A 22920-nucleotide genomic window follows, 5' to 3' on the forward strand; every position below is an offset into this window, starting at 1 on the left:
ATGAGAGATCATATGAACAGTAAATTTCAATTGATTGATTTTCCCCTGAAAATTATCTCATACTTTTCATTTGCTTTCCAGATTAAGCCAAATGTTCTAGATTCTGTAAAAATCAACCTTGGGAACAGAGTAAGGCATTATATCTGAATATACAATAGATCATTATCCTTTTTCCCCTCTCATGTTTATATGAACATTGTTAGAAAAAATCACCATTTAGCACAAATATAATACATTTGAATCTTTAAAGTTCATCAATGTACTTAAAAGTTCCAAACCATAAAAAAGCATTCTGAATTTGCCTAAGATTTTCGAGGATTTACTTTAATCTTCTTTCTGAAAGGAAACTTTTCATTGTCTATAGAAAATTGGGTTAACTTAGTAGCTTTTGTAACTTTTGGTGAAATCCTAATAAATCATGTAATAATCTAATTAATGTAGATTAAATTTGGTGCAAATAAGGGCTTTTGTTTGTCTGTTTCTAGCCCAGGCTGACCTGGAATTCAATTTATATTCTCAGGATAGCCTGGAACTCACAAAGGTCCTCCTACCTCTGCCTCCTGAGTGCTAGGATTAAAGACATGCATCACCATGACCAGCTTTTTTTGCAAGTAAGGGCTTTTGCAAACCAGGAAGTGAGATTCTTTCTTGACTGTTTAAATGTAATCCATATGCTTATAAATAATGTGATTATTTAGAAGGCAAATTCCTAGTGTAAATGATAAAAAAAAAAGAAGATACAAATAGGAAAAATCTTTCCCCTTGTGATGAATAAGGAAATTTAATTTTAAATCAAATATATAGATTGTAAAAGTACTAATGGCATTTTATGTTGCTTTTGGTCAATACTAAATACAAATCTTTTTAATTGTGACTGACTGGATATATTGTATTCTGTTATCTATACTTCATTCAATAGCTGGTATTCCACAGACATGTAGGCAATGTTCACCCACTTTTCTTTATCTACATGTACAGGTTCAATAACTGTGGGTTCTGTTGTGTTGTAAATCATCAAGAGCCAATCAGCTGTCTTCAAGGTCCCTTGAGTAACAGTTGTGTATAGACATTAGGAATCTGTGTTATCATTAAGAGCTTGACATGATGAATGAGAGTATAAGGAGATTGCTTCTCATGAAAATGTGGAATAATTGGTGAATAAGGAGGTTAGAAGAGAGAGTGACTATGCTGCAAATTCTGAGATATCATCTCATTTTGCCTGCTTACTCTATGAAGGAAAACATGAAGTAATCGATTAGTCCTAGATCATGACTAGGAGCATAGCAGGGGGGAAATTAGTCATCTGAAATTCAAGCAGCCGGATCCCAGACTTAAATTTGCCTTTAATATTCATCAAGATGCTTTCTATGTCTCAGTTGCCACAAATGCTAAATGAGAGGATTAGATTAAAAATATGTGATATCAATCTTTCATTCCCTGTCTAATATAATTTCTTCTAAACATTTAAGTCCTAAATAGAAACATAATAAATTGTGGTCTAGTACCAAGTTAGCATCAGGAAGTTATGCTTATGACAACTGACTTATTGCTTAATTAATATGAATTATTATGAGACAAATATATTTTTAAGTATGTTATATTTAATTTCTATTTCTTTAATGTTACTCAGTAAGTTTAAGGATTTTTTATTCCTTAACAATAGAAACAACACAAAAAATACACATTACTATATAACAAAAAGGTTCTCTGTCCTCAGAACAGGAATCTTTAAATAAAAATTCTAGGTAATTTCAGAGTGTGATAATTCCTCTTAAATAAATGTAACTGATTTTTTATAGTCCATTGGGTGTTATGGCTGAGTGGTGGGGGACTATTTCTACAGCTTTAATTTCTTTTTGTTTATTTTACTTATTTGAGAGTGACAGAGAGAGAAAGAGACAGAGAGAGAGAGAGAGAAAGAGAGAGAGAGAGAGAGAATGGGTGTGCAAGGGCCTGGAGCCACTGCAAATGAACTCCAGATGCATCCGCCCCCTTATGCATCTGGCTAACATGGGTCCTGGGGAATTGAGCCTCGAACCAGGGTCCTTAGGCTTCACAGGCAAGCACTTAACCGCTAAGCCATCTCTCTCCAGCCCTATTTCTATAGTTTTAATGTTCACCTGACTTAGAAGAAATTTCAGCTAACACATACAAGTTCAGGAAAAATCAGTGTGGTAGGAAGCATGGAGAAGGTAGGGTGCAGAAGTCACACAGTGAGTAAGAGCATGTCCTTCAAGGGCAGGAGGAGACAAGTTGTGGCATGATGTGAGATGGGATCTGAGGGATGGGTGAGGGCCAGCTGGGAAGACAAGTTAAAACTCTTCCATTAAGCATGGGGCGTGGTGGTGCAAGTCTTTAATTCAAGAACTGGGACAGCAGAGATAGGAGTTTGAAGCTACCCTGAGACTACATAGTGAATTCCAGGTCAGGCTAGGCTAGAATGAGAACCTACCTTGAAAAACAAAACAAAAAACCAAAGCCCTTCCACAGAAATATCTATCTGTTGTAAATACAAACTTCTCCACATTTCATATTAATGCATCTAAGGATCTAAGGGCATTTTTTTGTTAAAAACCCATAGTAATATTACTCTTTTAAAATATTTTATTTATTTGAGACAGAAAAAGAAAGAATGGGCACAAAAGGGCCTCCAGCCACTGTAAACTAACTCCAGATGCATGTGCCACCTGTGCATCTGGCTTACATGGGTATGTGGGGAATTGAGGCTGGGTCTTTAGGCTTTGCAGGCAAGTGCCTTAACCATGAAGCCAGCTCTCCAGCCTGTGATATAAATCCTTCTATGAGGCATGAATATTCATGAAAATGGTGGTATGTGTGTGGTACACATGCATTGGAACATGAAGATTTCTTAAGAATGGGATAAAACTTTACTAGGCCTCTAGTTTCCCTTTATAGAGAATCACAGAGAACATAGAGTGAATACAACCAAAAGTAGAAATTGAGAAGTGTGCAATTTTTATATGTCCTGGAAACCCAAACCAAGTTGGACTTCAGTTAGAGAAAGTGGTAATATCTTGTAAATGACATGAGGAGTCTGATTCATGTGGCATGGCTTGGCTTCAACATACTTTTACAAAGTATTTATTTTTCATTTATGTAAAACGTTATAATTCATGATGGCAGGGCCTGTAGAGATGAGGAGCTAAGGCATTTGCTTGTGAAGTCAAAGGACCTAGGTTCAATTCTCCAGGACCCATGTAAGCCATACGTGCGAGGTGGAACATGTGTCTGGATTTCATTTGCAGTGGCTAAATGCACTCGTGTGTGTCCATTCTCTCTCTCTCTTCTTCTCTCTCTCATAAAATAACATATTTAAAAAAGAATTCATGATGTCGTATTTCAAACAAATTTTTTGGATGGCTCTTGTCGCTCCTTCTTTCCTCCCTCCCCCTCCCTCATTATGGTCTCCCCCACCACCATAGCCTCATGCCCAGTTACATACTGTGGGTTTCCCTTTCTTCTCTCCCATTTTGTGCCCCTGTTGTGGTCCCCTATGTCAATTCCTAGTCTATAACTCACTCTCAGGTCCCCTTATTTACTTTATACAGACATTAAAAGTTAAAATCCACATGTGAGAGAGAACAGGCGATTTTGTCTTTCTGGACCTCGATTGCCTCATGTAGCATAGTTTTTTCCAATGTCATCTACTCCAACATACTTTCATTAGCGAAATCTTCAGTATTCGTGTGTTACTGGTCTGTAAGCTTCCCTTGTCTCACCAATTTCAGCAACGTCAGCTCCAATTAAAACTACATTTCATGTGATTTGCTTCTTTGAGAAAATTAAGGAAAAGGGGCTGAGTTCCATGCTTGAACTGATGCAGAGCAGAGAGGATGGAACTGATAAAAGAGAGAGAGAGAGAGAGAGAGAGAGAGAGAGAGAGAGACTCCAAATCCTGAAATCTGAAACTTGAAGCCAGAAGAGACCATGGGAATACAGGTCCCCAGGGGATGCACAGAAACCTCTGGAAGAACTTGAAATGTGTGGCTGGAGCAGCAGGGTAAGTTATTTAAGTATGTATCTCTTCTCTAAAACAGAAAGGGAAAAAATGGAAGGAAGAAAGAGTGAGAGATACTGATGTCTTCTAAGTATTGATAACTGATAAACACCCATTCAAACTGGTAAGGAGAAACCAAGTTGGATTATATGCTAAATGCAGAGCAGCCCAAATGGTTGGCTGATAGGCTAAGTTTTCCACTTCACAACCACTTGCTCTGGCATAATAAAACATAACTCAGGGAAAAAAAATTAAGAGTAGAGCTACATCAATTTAATTCCAAATTCTGAGAAAAAAATTATAAACATATTTTTAGCTTTATCAGCAAGAATCCATATAAGTAACTTTTCCCATTTGCTCTGGGATTGTGAAGTTTAAATGGGCCAGAGTTTTGAAGTGTTGAAAGATATTATAAAGCACTTACAAGCATTCAGCTAGTCAGACTGCTCAATTAGCTGAACATTTATAACCTCGAAATTTTGACAGAGTGTGATTCATGTAGGAATGACCCATTGGACAACAGATGGCTTTATTGTAGGTCTGCTGAGAGAAAGCCCATGAAGCAATGAGAGCTGGAGGGAACCAAAGGGGATCATGGAGACATATAGGACTGAGTTGAGGCGCATGCTCTCTGCTCTTTGAAAAAGAAGCAGTTGGCCTAGGGAGATGGCTCAGTGATTAAAGATGCTGGCTTTGTAAAAGCAGAAAGCAATTAAAAATTTTGCTGCTGTGCTTTTAATAACAGGGTGTTCTTTTTTAGTTTTAGTTAAGAATATTCAAGGTATCATATATGGAACATACCACAAAACCAAAACAGATGATAACTAATGCCATTAATTATTTGTGTCTATGTGTATATATACACACATGTGTATATTATTATACGTATGAGGAATATATATATGAACAAAAGAAGCAAAACATGAAATGAGAACTAAAATGCAACTAAAAATATAAATCTAAAGCTGCCATTTCAAGTGTTCTCTTTCTCTTTCTCCCTTTGTCTGTCTTAGCACCTACATTCTGAAATTTATAGAAGGTATTCTGTACAAAGAGTCTGAACACATAGTAATTCAAAGGCACATTTTTCAGTAACATTCTTATTATTAAATTATATGACATTTCAGTTAACTAGGATGTTATCTATTTATGAAGGAGAAATAAAAATATCCTATCAAGTATGAAGATTCCTCACTATTATCCTTTAGACAGAGTAGAAGAGCCACTGTTTTATGCCATAGGCCTGGTAATGAGGGACTATCCCCTCCTTCCAATATTCATAGCCCCGAGGAAGTAAGTAGAGATCAGTGTGGGTCACGGCAGCTCTCAAGTCACCCAGAGACCAGTCTGGGCCATTCTCTTGGTAGACAGGTCCTGACCACAGAGCCCTGCCCACCTGCAGTTTTATGCAGGCAACAGCAGCATTCATCATCATCATCATCATCACCAATCATCAGCCACAGTAGCTTTCTGTCCATTCCATTTCCACTTTGTAGCTGAGACCACAAGTTACCCGTCATGGAGAGTCCAAGAGATATCACATTTTGGCTTTGAGCTATGCTCAGGTGGATAGGACACAGTTCTTGCAAAGCAGCCCTCTGACCCCCCTGCAAGTACTTCTTACTCATCAGTAGCATAACCAAGTAGTAGCCCTGCTTATCAACTTTTTCCAAAATTGGCATAAAAATTAATGGTAGGCTGGAGGGCTATGCTAGCATTTAAGAGCACTTCCTGTGTAAGTGTGACAGCCCAAGGATACCTGACAGACTGCTTGAGTTTCATCTCGGGATTCATATAAACAGTAAAGCTTGTCTGTAACTTCAGTCCTGTGGGGAGCAGAGACCAAAGAATCCCCAGGGCCCCAGAGTAATACAACACAAAACAAAACAAACAAACAAACAACACAAGTTCTGGGATCAGTTAAGAGATTCTGGCTCAAGTAAGAATGGGAAGAAGAGATATGGAGCAGGACAACCCCAGGTCCCCTCTGGTCATCACAGGCATTACCCTCACCACAAGTGAGTCCATGCGCTGTCACATGGGAATGTACACATGCATGTACCACACACAATTAATAATGAAGAATCAGAAAGAAAGGAAAAATGAGTATGATTATATCATTCTTCCCTGCTTATTTGATTATCTTCCCCAACTCAAACAAAACATAACAAAACAAAAATCACTCATAGTAAATTAATCTTTGACTCTCATTATGAACTATTTATTAATGAATATCTTATTATACATGTGCTTATGTGGCTCTCATTAGAACTCTGTAGGGCTGTTATGTCTATTCCTATCTTATAAATCAGAGAAAATAATTTTGTGAAAGTCAAATTGCCAAAACAGAATGTAGTCATATTTCAGTGCAGATTACCTGACTCTAAGTTAATAAAATGATCAATTACAAAACCCACTATCAACTCAATAGGTATATATAAAAAGTATACTTTTTGAGAAACATTTTTGACACATAACTACCACATACAAGATACATCTTTCTATTCTCATTGCTCCTTACCTAAGTGGTTGACCTCCTTCTTCAGAAAAAGGAGCCAATTTGTCAACTCCTTACATGTCCATTATTAATGTCTGAATCTTGATTCTTGTGCACTTACATATGTTTTCTTTTTATCCTTTGAAATACCAGAGAACACTTTAGGAAATTTAACTATTACACATGAAACTGAATTAAAAGGAGAAAATGAGTCAAGAGAAGGAGCAGGACAAAGAAATCTAAATAATGTCCTAGATTGTTTTTATCATGGTGAGTTTTTGAGGATGGAAATGAGCTAGTGTGCTCTGTTGATGCACATGTCATTGTGCATGAAAGTGAGTTAAAATTTTCTTTGCTACACAGGTCCATGCATAAGGTTTCAGATCCATAAAACAAAAACAAGTGCAGCACACATTATTACTGGTAGAAAACACAATTCAAGTGTAGAACACAGTTAATTCAGCAAACATGTCACACTCCACAAATTCTTTACAAGGACCACTTAAGCACTTAAGCCCTACCAAGGTTTCTGTGATCTTTTTCCATGTGAGAAATTCATTTACTGCATATATACGTGTGTGTGTGTGTGTGTGTGTGTGTGTGTGTGTATTTTCTGCTAATTGCATCTTGAAATTCTTCACAAGGCTGAGTGTAATATATTCTAGTCAAATATCAGAACTCTCATAATTATGACTTTTGGGATGATCCAGATTAATTACAACTTCAAATAGTGATACAGACTAAAATATCAGGACTGCTGGTGCTCTGAAACAACTTAAAGTGCTATATGTCCCAGTGAGCCCTTAACAGGAGCACATGCAGCTTTTAAGAAAGAGCTCTTTAGATCAGTCAGACAATTAAGACCTCGATAGAGATGTCAGACATACATATGCAAAGCCTTTCAATTGTCCACTTATCATTTTCCTTTAATTAGAAAGAAAATTGATTTTAACTTCCCACTTTTTTTCTCAAATTCATCCATATGAAATCAAGTTTAGAGAGGGGAGAAAGAGAGAGTGAGAGAAAATGTAGCTTTTATTATCAGTAGAAGCCATGATCCTTGCAGAGATAAAGTGAGTAGATTGCCTGCCAGCATAGAAATCTTTAAATATTTGTAAGGAACTTTGCCAGAGGCTGTGCTAGTAATGTAAGATAAAAAGTTTTCAGAAGTGTCTGGAAAATACAGTATGACAATACTCAAGTCGATTGTCTTGAGGTACTGGTATTAGGTGGTAAAATGTGAGGCTGTACTGTGCTTGTTTTGATTGATTGTCATGTTGTTTGTTAAATACTGCACATAGACATTAACCATGCTATAGTCCGTCTCTTCAAATTACTTTCAAACATCAACATCAAAAGGATATTGAAAAAGATATTGACTCTGAAATAACTGGAAGTTCTATCTAATCTCTTTTGCTAACCTATAGTTGAAGTCCTTTTGGAGCACAGTTTAGGAAAACTTCCACAAGGTGCATATATTTCATTTTTTATTCTCTAAGATAGATGGTGATGATACCTAACTTTTATTTTTAAGACATTTTTCTTTTGCTTCTAAATTTGGGACTATCACCCTCCAGAAGAAAGAACAGTTCTTTCTGAATACATTTAATTCATTAGTATATTTGTTTCTTGTTTGTTGGGGGGGCTTTTTTGGTCAACAAGCTATGAAGACAATTGGGTTTACTTACACATTTGTCTTTCATGAAACCATAAGATCTTTCAGAGTTTGATTTATTTGCGTTTATTGATTTTAAAATGTTAGCTTGGAATCTGCACATGGAAATTTCCAAAGGAGGCAGCAGTCACATGATACCCTCTAGCAGTTTTTACACTCTGTTCACAATAAAATAGATTGACGTAAGAGAAAACATGAGCATTCACAGTTTTGTTTCCATTCACCCTGACACTGGTATTTAAGACAAACTACCTAAACTTTCTAAAAATCCAAATGTATGGCACAAGAACTCACCAGAGCCACAGAGTTCCACATGTGGTTCTAATTCAAATGAGAAACAATTTCACAAGCTGAATACAGTTAACTGTCCCAGGAAATCTCCCTGATTTCTTTGAATCATTATTTGAAGATAAGAAAAGAACAAAAGCTAAAGCCAAAATCAAACCAAACAACAACAATGCCCCCAAAGGTCTATGAAACTAAACCAAACAACAAAAGAAAAGCCTAAGTAGATTAAGTCAGAATTTATGTAGAAGAACTTCTGCTAACTAATTAAATTCCCTCCCATTCTTATGAGATGGAATGTTGGGGAGGCAATGCACAAAGACCTGGGTTCCATCTCCAGCTTTGTATAAACCAAATGGCACGGCGGCACAGGCTCATAATACCAACACTCATGAGGTGAAGGCAGGAAGATCAAGGGTCAAGGTTAATTTCAGCCACATAGTTCAATGCCTAGAATACAGGAGACTCTCTCAAGTGAAAAAGTAGATAAATAAAGATGGGGCTGCAGAGATGGCTTAGTGGCTAAGGCACATGCCTTGAAGCCTAAGGACCTAGGTTCGATTCTCCAGGTCTCACATAAGCCAGATGTACATGGTGGCACATGCGACTGGAGTTCGTTTGCAGTGGCTAGAGACCCTGGGGCACCCATTCTCCCATTCTTTCTCCAATAAATAATTAAATAAAAATGAAATCTTGAAATTTTTTAAAAATAAATGTGGATGGAAGAAGGAAGGAAATCAGTTAGTTTGGTTCAGAAAATGAGTGGACTAGCAGATGCGAGGAGCGTGAGCAAAGCTTTCAGGGAATGGCAATGGCTTTCTCTAATAGTGGTCTAACAGCTCCAGGTTGATCCACTATGAGGAGGGTGAAAACATCCCAGAAAAGCCCAGTTTGGAAAGTAGAGATGAGGTGCACCTGCCAAATTTGTATCCCAAGGGGTTCTAGTACTTTCTACTGCAACAGACTACAGCACCAGTCCCAAGCTAATGCCACCTCATGAAGAGCTAGAGCTGCCCGCAGACCCTGTGTCCACGCTGGTCTCGTGAGCTGGTAAAGGAGGCTGCTGCCTCTGTCACCCGCCTTCTGTCTCCTTTTGGCCACCTCCACTGCTCATTGGGAAATGTGTTTCCCCAATCTTAAAGCTGTCAACTAAACAAGCCACGATTCTTCTACCCTTCCCATGTAGCTGGTATCAAAACATCTTTCAGTTCTAGGGACCTGGGCGATCCTGTCATTGTACAAAGGACTGTGATGATAGCCTCCCATTTAATCCCATTTCTTCTAGCTTAAGCCAATGCTATATGCCAGAAAGACGTTCCAAAATGAAAAGCTTCTTTATTTTCAATATTTATTTTTGTACTTCAAATCTTTGGCTCCTTTTTATCTGTACTAATAGCAATGACTCTAAACACAGTATGCAATGCACAATCATGACAAAATGCTCTGCTTTTCAACTTTCTAGATTTCTGAAGGCTCTCCCAGAGTGTGTTCTACATGAATAGAGATAGGTCCTCAAACCACCACACACATTCCTGTAACTAGAGGTGAAACCGGTGATTGCAAATGAGTTCAAGAAGAGACTGATCCTCTGATTCTGGGGTAAAGAGGAAGAAAAAAGATACAAAAAGGGAAGGGGGAACAAGGACCTAAAGTGAGATTTACCTGCCAATTTTCTGGACAGCACCTGGTAGATGCTCACTCTCTGGGAGAATAGGTGGGGAATGAAGGCGAGTGGGAGACGCCAGGATGACTCTGTGGCGGGCAGCTTCTGAGTAACATATTTGCACAGAACTCCACGCACAGAAGGTGTACTTAATCCATATGTTCCTTAGCACTCCGTGACCAATAATTCCAGTGGGCTTACACAGTGTGGGAGTTCAGAGGGACTTTTGGTATAAGAGAAGCATGCTGTGTCTGCATCCAAGTTCTGGTAGTGCCAGGAGCCCCCCACTTTCCTTTAGATCCAGAACATATACATATGTATGTATGTATGTATGTATATTTGTTTGTTTGTTTTTGTTTTTTGAGGTAGGGTCTCATTCTAGCTCAGGCTGACCTGAAATTCACTATGTAGTTTCAGGGTGGCCTTGAACTCATGGTGATCTTTCTTCCTCTGCCTCCCAAGGGCTGGGATTAAAGGTGTGTGTCATCATGCCTGGCCAGAGCATATTTGGAATATAGAGTAAAGGTGGTAAAGTTCTAAGACACACGACGACCAAAAGACCCTCTCATGTCCTTTCTAATTTCTATTGATTCCCTGTTGTAGTCAATCACTAATCCATACTATTTGTGCAATTTTGTCTATTCCATGTGTGCATTACATGCTCTTATATTTGCATGTATTTAAAACTGGCGTGACTTTATAAACATTAATGGAAAATTTGTGTTACAAATTTAAAGTTTTAACTTTATTTGCACAAACAAATTACAAGTAAATATCACTACAAGTATACTGAGAAACTCAGAATAAAGAAAAAGCTTTCAGCCGGGTGTGGTGGCACATGCCTTTAATCCCAGCACTTGGTAGTCAGAGGTAGGAGGATTGCTGTGAGTTTGAGGGTACCCTGAGACTACATAGTGAGTTCCAGGTCATCCTGGGCTAGATCAAGACCCTACCTCAAAAAAACAAAAAAAGGGCTGGAGAGATGGCTTAGTGGTTAAGCGCTTGCCTGTGAAGCCTAAGAACCCCGGTTTGAGGCTCGGTTCCCCAGGTCCCACGTTAGCCAGATGCACAAGGGGGCGCACGCATCTGGAGTTCGTTTGCAGAGGCTGGAAGCCCTGGCGCGCCCATTCTCTCTCTCTCCCTCTATCTGTCTTTCTCTCTGTGTCTGTCGCTCTCAAATAAATAAATAAAAAATTTAAAAAAAATGTTTAAAAAAAAAAACAAAACAAAAAAAAAGAAAAAGCTTTGTGTTTTAGTACCTTTATAATACTTTTTTCTTACATTTTGGATAAGGAGTCTTGCATTTTCATTTTTCATTGGGCCCCACAAATTATGAAGCCAGCCTCATTACTTCATTACCTATAATTGGAGCCTAAAGTTGAATTTAATTTGCCATGTACACCCCCATGTAAAAGCTATATCATAGATTCTTCTCTTTCTTATAGCTGAACACAGCAGTGCTTGACCTATCTGAGATCTGTGTTTAATGCTCCTTTGCTTTTGTGACTTTTAAGATGAAAGACTGATTCAACTCTGGGAAAATTTTCTCCCCACTTATCTTTTCAGCAAATTTAAAAGGCAATATGTTCACGAGACAATTGTCAGGACGGTGGGGGAAAAGCTGCCTGAAGAACCCAGCTATGAAATACTCACATGAAATCAGTGTCGAGAATGTGAGCCATGCAGATGAAGGTGCTTTCCTGAGATTCCAGCATCCTAACCCAGGGCACAGGGTAGAAAAAGCACATTGTAGAACACATGAAAAAGAACTCCTGGGCTTCTCCTGGTTCCATTGAGGGGGTGGCAAATATAGCTAAAAATCTCTCTCTCTCCACTTTGTTATTTTTCTATTTTGCTTCCACTGAGAGCAAAAGAAAATCAAAATAGGTAAATAAACAGACATGCAGATAATAAGGAAAAATGTATAGTAATTTTAAAAAAATTAGAACTTTTAAAATAGTGTGTGTATATACACATTCATGTATGTGTGTATGCGTGTGTGTGTGCACATGCATGTGTGTGTAATGTATACATGGTCCTGCATAGGCCATGGTGCTTGTGTAGAGATCTGAGGATGGTCTCAGGGTGCTTACTCTCTCCTTCCACCTTCTTTGGGACCTTTTGTCTCTGCATGTGCTGGTCTATCTGGCCTGAAATTTTCAAGATTCTCCTGCATCCTCCTCCTATTGCTGTGGGCATGTTTTGGGCTTGGGTAGAATTATTCTGCCTGATGGAGGGGAGAGAAGGAAGTGGGGGTGGGGTAAGAAAAGGAAAAAAGGACAAGGAGGAAGAGAGGGAAGGAGAAGAGAGACTGAACTGCAGTAATCTGGGAAGAGACACAACAGTTCAGTGGTGATACCAGAGACATATGGGAAATGTCAGAGGCGATATTTCATAGGGGATCTGCTAGTTTTATGGTCAAATTCTCTCTTGCACTCATCTCAAAATCTCCAGGTTCTTGCTCATGTTTTAGTGCAAGTAGATTTGGTATCTGTGGAAGGTGAGCTGGGATAAAGATGTAAGTGGAAGAGCTTGGGTTGGACAGATGCTGAGAGGAGAAATGGGAAGTAACTAATACTAACCTGAGTTATGTTGAGCTTAAAGGATGGTCTTTGGCATTGAAGAGAGCAGGAAAATGAGCTCATTGCCATTTAATAGCTTCTGTCTTCCTGATAACTTTTGGCTCTTCAGATAGACTTCTTTCTGGGCACAGAATCAGCTTTCTTCATTCCTTGGTCCCATTCCAAAGGAAAGAATGAAGTCCAGTGGCTCCAATTTTACTATGTAGATTTTGTCCAGCAAGTGGACTCCTCAGAAATATGATTAAAAAACATAAATGTCACTAGATATACATGGCAAAAGCAGAGAGAATGCTCATCCTGAGGGGAAAGCCTTTGTCACCAGCCACCCTCAGTGACCTGTGGCGTCTATGCTAAGTATAGAACAGGGCTTTCCTCACACCTGACTCCTGGCTCTGTCAGTCCAGGAGATTGAGTTTCGACACCAATTTGAGTTCCACATTTAATTGTGTCTCAGCCTTTCTTTTATTGTATTGGCATTTTCTTTACATGTTATTCTAACAATATGATATTAATGTAAACTATTTGTTGTGTGTGTGTGCGTTGTATGGTAATGTTCATGTGTGAGTGGAAGGGCACACATACCATGGCATGCTTGTGCAAGTCAGAGGACAGCTTTGGTTGTTGATCTTTGCCTTCCACTTTCTTTGCCAGGATCTCTGCAATTCACCATTGTATGCACCAGGCTGGCTGGCTCTTGAGCTTCTGGGAGATTCTCCTGTCTTGCTTTCCTTTCTTTCCATGGGTGTGCTGAAATTACATATGCCCCCCACAATGACCAGCTTTTACATGGGATGTGAGGATTCCAAACAAGTATGGTAGTTAGCTCATTGCTGGGATAAAAATACCAAACAACCGATGGGAGGAAAATTTTTATTTTAACGTATAGTCTTGAGAGAAAGCTTCAGCTTGGCAGGGATAAGATGGTAGAGCAGAGGCTGGTCAGCATGTCTTTTTATATCAGCTGGCAGAAAGCATCAAGAGAGGGATCTGAGGTCTGACCAGAGGTAAGCTGAGCTATAACATCCCTAAGCCCATCCCCAGCAACACATCTCTTCCAGTAGTGTCCCCCTTCCAAATTACGAGCAGCTGGGGACCAGGCACTGAAAACACAAATTTATGGGGCACATATGATTCTGACCACCACATTCAGGTATTCATATTTTCATAGCAAGCACTTCATCCACCAAACTATTTCCCCAATCTGCTTCTTTTACTTACTAAGTGTAGCCTGGAATTTCTATAATAATAATTATTATTTATAATTATATGTTATATAGTTATAATTTTAGATATTGTATAACATATACATTACACATAATTATATAATATATTAATATTATAAATGATATACACATTATACTCAATATATTATATAATTATGATTATGTTATATAATCATAATTATTATTAATGTCCTAGAACTTATTATTTTGTAATAGGAGAAGGAGGAAGAGGAGAGAAAAGGAAAGGGGAAGTTAAAAGATGATTTCCCATGCTGTCTTTGTGTTTCAGGCTTTGGAATAGAGTAGTTCAGTTTATTTTGTGGATCAGGCAGCATCTTGATGGTGCGTGCTTCATGGAGATGTGTTGCTCTGACTCCAAGTGAAAATCATGAACAAGTCCTCACAAAAATCTGTCACAGTTGAACTTACAGTACAGTGACCTTCAGGTCTCAGTGGCTTTCTTCATCTGACCCTGTGTCATGAGGAAACCATCCATGGTTTTGAACATGTGTGATTCTCCTTGCCCCTAGCTTTCCATTTCTGTCAATCCTTCATATGGAAAATCACAAGTTAATTGTGTTTTCCCTCATCACCCTCCCCAAGACTCCTCATGGATCTCAGACAGTCCTTAGCACCAGCATCCTGGCACCTTCATAAATAGAACTCATCTTCATCTACCCATTTTATCCCTTAATATATATATATATTTTAAAAAATTAGTTACTATGTCTTGGTAGATGGATAAAAATACTTGCTACTCAAGCATAAGGACTGGAGTTTAGACCCCAGAACCCACATAAATGTGAGGTGGGCATGGCAGCCAACCTACAATGAGTAGGCTTTAGAGGTAGACGTAAGTTATCTCTGGGGCAGGCTGGCTACCAGACTAGCTGTATAGACAAGCTCTGATACAAGTGAGACCTTGTCTCCATACCAAAACAAAAAAAAAGTGGGATGTGGTCAAGGATGACACTTGACATCAACCTCTGGCCTCCACATGTGACTCCACACACATGTGTAACCACATGCATAGGGACACACACACATACCACACAGATAAACACACACAAACATATTACATTTTTATTATTTATTTATTTGCAAGCAGAAAAGAGGAAAGAGAGAATAGACAGATAGAACGGGTGTGATAGGACCTCTAGCCACTACAAATGAGCTTCAGATGCATGTGCCACTTTGTACATCTGGTTTTATGTGGGTACTGTGGAATTGTATCTGGGTAATTATGCATTTCAGGCAAATGCTTTAATCTCTGAGAGATCTCTCCATCCCCATATTATGTTTTAACCCACTAATAATTCTGCTTAGCAGTTACCCACAGAATCAGGGTCATTTAGCCACTCATTCGTTTATCACTGGGCATTGAGGCTTTCTTCTTCATTCATTTATTGATAGAAGGAAAAGAGCTTGATTGAATGATGCACATTCAGCCAAATGTCATCTATCAAATTCTTAGAAAAATCACTTGGACATTTGATAAAACTGCATAGTTTCCAATACCAATTGAGACCTAAATCATAGTCTTTGGGAATTTGAGAATCTGAAGTTTAAATAAGGCATCTTGTCTAGCTGATGTTTTCTAGGGTTTGAACACTCCAAGTAATTTCATTAAAATAATAGCAATTGCATTATTAATATTTCATTTTCCTCAACAGTATCTATGTCCCCAGAAAATTAGTGTCTTCCCAATGCATAGTGTATCTTGCATGGGCATACATTGGCTCACATCATTCAGAATTTATTGTTGATTGGATAAGCAAGAAAAAGATAAAACATTGGACGTTGCAGGAAGGCAAAAGGGTCATCAAAGTAGAAGAAGCACTATTTGGAAAGAAGAAGGGTTCTGTGGAGGGAGGATGGGGAAGGGGACCAAAGAAGATAACAGGAGGGATTATGACCAAAATTCATTATGCACATGTATGAAAATTATCAGCAAAAACGCTAAATAAATAAAACAAGGAATATGCCAGAATACTGAAGTTTTGATGAGGTCCATTGTTCAGAGCTGAGAATGTTTGGTCTGGGAAGTCTTCAGAGAGATAAGTTGTTTTAGGAAAAGGAAATTTCTAAGCTTGGAAATGTACAGAAACACGTGTGAAAGACTCGCAAACCTCAAGTTGAGTACATCTTAACACGCGTGTGAAAAAAGTAAACAATAATACTCAGAAAAATTTTAAAGAATCATGAAATTACAGGTGTCTGATGAGTAATTGCTTCAAAATTATTTGTTAGATTTGATTTGTGAGGCAATCGAGTCTACAGCTTCCTGAGGGAAGTGACAATAATGCAATTCTGGGTGATTAGATGAGGGGAATAAGAAAGATCAGTGAAGGTCCAGGGAAAAGAAATTCCTCTTCTTTATTGGAAAAGGAAGAAAAAGCATATGACCCCACTTTCAGTCAATAGAGATCTATCTTGTGATATTTTTGTTCCAGAAGAGAGATGTGGAAATGGACTATTAATGCCACCAGCCCTGGAGTCTGCCCTATCTCTGTTCTTTCTTTCTGTTTTATTTTTTAAATCAATTTTTTTATTATTTAAGCTTGAATAGTTTTGCACACAATCAAATACATCTTAGCGAATAAGCATGCATGACAGCATCTTCAGATTGACTTGACCCTTCCTAACCTTATTTTAGAAGAGCATTCCATGCTAACAAAAATAGTCAAGGCAAACTTTAGAGAAGAAACTATAAGTAACATTGTAAGCAGTGTGTAAACCCAAAGCTTTTGGATTTAGAAATGTACAAATGGAAATGAGTTAGCAATCACTGGAATCCTTCTATGTGTAGTGATGACTAAGCACCTCATAGATTACCTTGTGTTAACTTTTATAGCAACTGTATGACTTCAATGATACTATCCTCATTTTAAAAGTTAGGAAGCACATCTTCAGAGATTTTGAGGAATTTACCTAGGCTACTGTGCTTCAAAGGGATTCAACCTCTGATTTTCTCTCTTTCTTTTTTTTATGGGGGAGAGGTTCAGCAAATTATATGTTCTTTCCACCTTACCATAGACTACTTCATGTGAGATAGAATTTCTTATGAATGACATCTAATATGAGAATCACTGTCAGCAATGGCTAATGTGAGAAATGGGATACAAAAACATTAGAAGGGAATCTGTGAGTCTTTGTATCTGGGCTGATAGTATAGTGACGGTGACTTGGAGGGATAATGTTCCAATCAAGGGTAACTAAACGGTATTAGCAAGAATCCAAAGAGATTCAAAGTGAATACTTGTGAATTAGTAGCATACTATAATGAGCACTGAAAATACATCATTGGGGCTGTTCATTGAAGGGTATCAGATAGGCACAGCTAGCAAAACAGAATTAAAGGTGTGAGAAATACTGGCTTTACTATAAGCAAAAGCATATGGCAGGTACTTAAAAGAAAAGCTCAGGAAGAATATGAAAAATGCTTGTCAAATTGAAAACTGGACTGATTCATCATTGTGGTTTTGGATTCTCACATCCAAGTAATAGAATGGTAACCTTGTTATGCCATGTGAATGTGCCTATCCACTTGATCAGGGAGAAATTACTTGGGATCTGGGATGCTGGCAGAGACTGGGAATTCAGTGCTCTTCAGTGCCAGTACAATAAACTTCCTGTTGTTTGCAGGGAAGGAAAAAGGCTGCCTGCTTTATAGTAGCTTCCACTAAGAGTTTCGCTTGCCATGTTTGAGACATCTGTTTCATAGATCTCAGAATAAAGGTTCACCAAAAAATGTCCAGGGAAATGATGGGCATGTAGTCCCCTCAACAATCATGAGGGGTTATTGTCTTAACAGCTTCTGTTTTGCAACAGAAGGGAGAGTTGGTAGAATTAGGTAGGTAGCATATTATATGCCACTTGAGAAGATGAAATAAATGTTGGAATGTAGGCTTGGATGACTCCAAAGTCCACTACATACAAAATTTTTACCTTTTGAAGAACAATCCCATATTTCTTTTCCTTCTCAGTGCCATCCAGTGACTTTGGTTCTGTAGTCCTCCTTAAAGCCTTGAGTGGCCAGCGGTTTTAAATCATATGGCTGGGATACTGACTATCTGGCGACTGCCTGAGTCAACTGCACAGGGCCACTAGCTCCAATGTCCCTGCTTTGTTATATGTCCAGATGCTTTGCCACCATGCAGCATCCCAGGCCCACCACACGCTCTCCGCTCTATGCTCTTTCCCACTCTGTTGCCAATCCCAGAGTTTCTGCCCTAATTAAGCTAATTCCCACTCTTTTCTCCATGCTTAGCTCCTCAAGTGTATTAACCACATTCATAATGCATGGAATTATGTCTGTGTTTTAGATGCCTTCCCAAGCATTTTTATATCAGGTATTATACAGCCTTATAATCTGTGTATATAATTTCTTCTTTATAAAACTAGGCCATACTTCAGGATGCATAGTGCTTAATTCAACTCTGAGCTCTTGAACTTTCTTAGTGTGTGATACCTGTTAAACAGAGGTAGGTATTTCTCTATATGTTAGGGTTTATTCTTAGACAGACTAGTGGGGTTTTAAATAGCCACAGCTACCTAGTATTCACTATACATGGCATTGCCCTGAATGCTTACACATTACTCACTCCTCACATAGCTCCTTTAAATTGGGTACTACTAAAATCCTGCCCTACAAATGGTGACTTGGCAGCACCAAAAGGCTCAGTAACTTCCCTGGGACAATACAGGGAGTAACAGATGCTATCACCTAGCCTTGAACCACTTCAGCAAGCTGTCTCTCCAAGGCCATTGCTCATGTAGTCAGCGTGCTTATTTAGAATTATTTCTAGCTCTGCTACTAGCTAGGCAGACATAATTTGGAGCAAGTTATGTAACTTCTCTGTATTTCAATTTCATCATGGAGGCAAATGGTACCATCCTCACAAACTTCATATGAAAGAGGCACATAAGCACACAAGGACTGCAGAGATTGCCCATTGGTTAAGGGAAATTGCATGGAAAATCTGCCGGCCCAGGTTTGATTCTCCAGTACCCATACAAAGCCAGATGCACAAAGTGGCTCATGCATCTGGAGTTGATTTGTAGTGGTAAGAAGCCCCAACATACCCATTCTCTCTCTCTCTCTCTCTCTCTCTCTCTCTCTCTCTCTCACTCTATCTATCTATCTATCTATCTATCTATCTATCTATCTATCTATCTATCTTCTATCTATATCTATCTATCCATCCATTTATGTATCTCAGCCTCTGTTTGCAATTAAATAAATAAATAAAATATTTTTTAAAAGCATCCACTACTAAAGCAACCACCAAATGCTCTCTCTAACCGCCCCCCCACACACACACACAACACACACACACACAGAGCGAATGGCTGAGAATTCATCATACACTAGAGCTAATTGAAGCCATCTTGCCTCCTGCTGCTGATTACCTGCGTCTGGCTTCTGAAGAAGGATGGCATTGGCAGACTTTTTTGCTGTTTTATGAAGGATGGGACTGAGCTGTCAGTTTCTATGAAAATAAGAAAGAGGGGGTCAGAGGTGTTTTTGATAGCAACACAAAGGACCATTATGTGGCTCTGAGAATGGGAACCAAGGCTTCTGGCAGTCTCCTTAACCCCCCTTCTCTTGCCTTATAAAGGGGCAGCAGGAGAAGAAGGAAGAGCAGTTTAGAAAATGTTTCAGAAAATAAGACCTTGAAAGGAAATTAAAAAAAAAAATTGAATCCTTCAGCAGAAGAAAATGCTGTTCCCTGAACCTGTGGAGCAGCTATGAAAGATTCTCTAGAAACACTGGCATTTACAAGTGGAGGGGCTGCTCTCTAATTGCTGCAGCAGGCTGCCACTAGGAAGAACAAAGGAAATATTTAGCACATCGTAAATTCTTCTGCAGCCCTGTGGAGTGGCTGGAGTTCAGATTACACATTTATAACTAGCATTTGAGAGCAATTTCTACTTCACTTTGAGAAAGTTGTTGGAGAAGCTGTCCTGCACTGTTCCTCCTTACAGGCTAGAGAAACGCAGACCAAGTGTTTTCAACTTAACAGTCTGGTTCATCCGGGGAGGAACACTGAGGCTTGGAAAGATGTAACAGTGAAATCCATTTTCCGTACAGATTTGCTTTTGAATGGGAAGTAGATTTCTCAGCGAGTGGGAAAGACACATGGGTGGAATGTTCTGACGGCTCTTCAACCTGCACAATGGTCCTCTCGGAGGACCAAGTCTAAGATAGTCAGAACAGGCCTGACCTAGAAATAGATCCAGCTCTCAATGACAAAGAGAGCAAGCTAGAGAGACAGTAAATTCCTAGTATGGCACCAACCATGGAATGAAGAAATGCACCATACAGCAAGGGTGGTGACACGGCCACCATTCAGTGATGGCAGCAAGAGGTCACTGGAGATGGACAGTCAGATTAGCCAGTTGGATCTTGATATATTTATTGCAGCTATGTGTCCACAGGGACTGGTCTTGCTTTCCTTTGGGACAGTTACTTCAGCTCTATACAGCTTTTAATGGACATGTTTCTTTAGCGAGTAGAATTACAGTGAAACAATTGGCTTATCATTTATTACTGAGTTATGTCTGGCTTTATATCTTGTGGCTGGCTTAGCATAGCAGAGGAATTCCCTTGTGATTTCTTCCTCAGATGTTTGACAAAATATGGAAAGACATTTTCCCTCCATGGTAGACAGTTTCCCTCCATGAAATTTCAACCCAGTCTAAGGTAAAAAGGGTGAGATTCAGAATTTATCAGTGGATGAAAAATGAATGCTTTTTTTCTAGACTTATGATAAATAAATTTTCCATCACCACCCCCTCCCTTAAGTAAAAGAATTAACAATTTCATTTGCTTGACCAAATTCTTAATGGCATATTGACTATATTTAGAGAGATTTTTTTCAAATGAGTTAGAAGAAATTAAAAGCAAATCTAGTTGTACAGACTGCCTATTTAAGTTAAGTTAAATTTTCTGTGATAAACTTTCTATAGACTTCAACTACAGAGTAAGTTTTTTTTTTCTTTTAATTTTTTATTTATTTATTTGAGAGCGACAGACACAGAGAGAAAGACAGACATAGGGAGAGAGAGAATGGGCGCGCCAGGGCTTCCAGCCTCTGCAAACGAACTCCAGACGTGTGTGCCCCCTTGTGCATCTGGCTAACGTGGGACCTGGGGAACCAAGCCTCGAACCGGGGTCCTTAGGCTTCACAGGCAAGCACTTAACCACTAAGCCATCTCTCCAGCCCCAGAGTAAGTTTTTTTAACTCTTAAAACAGTACTTCATTATCTTCTCTCATCTCAAGTGTGTGTATGTGTGTTCATGCATGTGTGCATGGGCCACTGTGCACGCGTGGAAGTCAGAGGACAACCTCGGGGTGTTAGTTCTCTCATTGCACCTCTTTTGAGACAGGATATCTCTTGCTTCCCACTAAGAAGGCCAGATCAGCACCCTTGCAAGCTTTGGGAGTCTCCTGACTCTGCCTCATATAAGAGCATTGAGATTACAGGCATGGTGCATCCTTTGTATCCAGGTTTCTATGGTGACTGGGAACCCAAACTTAGTTGGCAGACTTGTAGAATAAATGCCTTTAGCCATTTAATCATCTCCCCAGCCTTAAAAGTGAATTTATGCTCTTATTTCTGACTTATCTTCAATGCTAATTATAAGCACACATGGATTTTAAAGAACTGATACCATGCCTGCTGTTTTGTTTGGAAACGAAGCATGAGAAGATTGATTATCTGGGCATTGAATTGCATGCTTGAGATCACAGCACCCAGGATGAGGTAGGACAGGTGCTACAAGTTCAAGACCAGCTGGGGACCACATGACCAGACCTTGTCCCAACAACAACAGCAGAAAGAAAAAGAGAGAGATGAAAATGAAAAAGAAAGGAAAGGAAACAAAGGGAAAACTGATGGAAAGAAATGTGCATCTTTTAAATATATTTTCAATATTAAAAAATTAAAAGAGGGTCTGGAGAAATGGCTTAGTGGTTAAGGCATTTGCCTATGAAGCCAAAGGACCCAGGTTCAATTCCCCAAGACCCTTGTAAGCCAGATACACAAGGGGCACATGCATCTGGAGTTCTTTTGCTGTTGCTAGAGGTCCTGGAGTGCCCATTCTCTCTATTTCTGTCTTTCTTCTATCTCTCCCTCTGCTTGCAAATAAATAAATAAGTTTTAAAAATAATCATTAAAATAATTAAAAGGAGCCAGGCGTGGTGGCGCATGCCTTTATTCCAAGCACTCGGGAGGCAGAGGTAGGAGGATCACAATGAGTTCAAGGCCACCCTGAAACTACAGAGTTAATTCCAGGTCAGCCTGGACCAGAGTGAGACCCTACCTCAAAACACACACACACATACAAACACACACAAATAATAATAATAATAAAAAGGCAAAGTATGGATTGAAAGAATGAGATAAATTAGCTAAAAGTTTGTTAAGTAATATAATACTCATGAATGTCTTCTGTCAATTAATTTTCACAACAACCAAAATTTCTACACATGCAAAAGCTTTCTGGACAATAGCCAATGCCTTGCTTACTAAAGGCAACAATGGAAACAAATAAAAATCCCATGCCATAATTATTTCCATCCCTGTATGTGTGTGTGTGTGTGTGTGTGTGTGTTCCATTCTGTGTTCACTGATATTAATATCAGCTTTGAATGACCAAATGCTTGTGGAAAATTTATTGAATAATTAATTAATTTCTATTTCTAGCCACACTTACTGACATTTTGGTAATTTATAGAGACTCATGTATTTTTAAAACCGAGTGTGAGATAAGAACATCCCCGAATAAGCACAATTCTAAAAAGAGATATTTTATTGTGTGAGGCTTATAAACTTTAGGTCTCATGTTTTAAGCAGGTAAGAAGGAATTCTTTCTCTGCTGTGGAATAAATGGACTATCTCATCCATGAATAATGATTAACGCTCTTTCACCCAGAGAAAGGCTGGTAGGGGTTCACACCTGCAGCATTCA

The 22920-nt window shown here is 38.9% G+C and overlaps 1 pseudogene; it reads left to right on the forward strand.

Annotated features, from left to right (window-relative positions):
• Positions 1 to 5963: 5963 nt before the first annotated feature.
• The window catches only part of LOC101602554, a 65664-nt pseudogene continuing 48707 nt past the window's right edge, over positions 5964 to 22920 (forward strand).

This window comes from Jaculus jaculus, chromosome 9 (genome assembly GCF_020740685.1).
Source record: "Jaculus jaculus isolate mJacJac1 chromosome 9, mJacJac1.mat.Y.cur, whole genome shotgun sequence".
In the NCBI taxonomy this organism is placed as follows: domain Eukaryota; kingdom Metazoa; phylum Chordata; class Mammalia; order Rodentia; family Dipodidae; genus Jaculus; species Jaculus jaculus.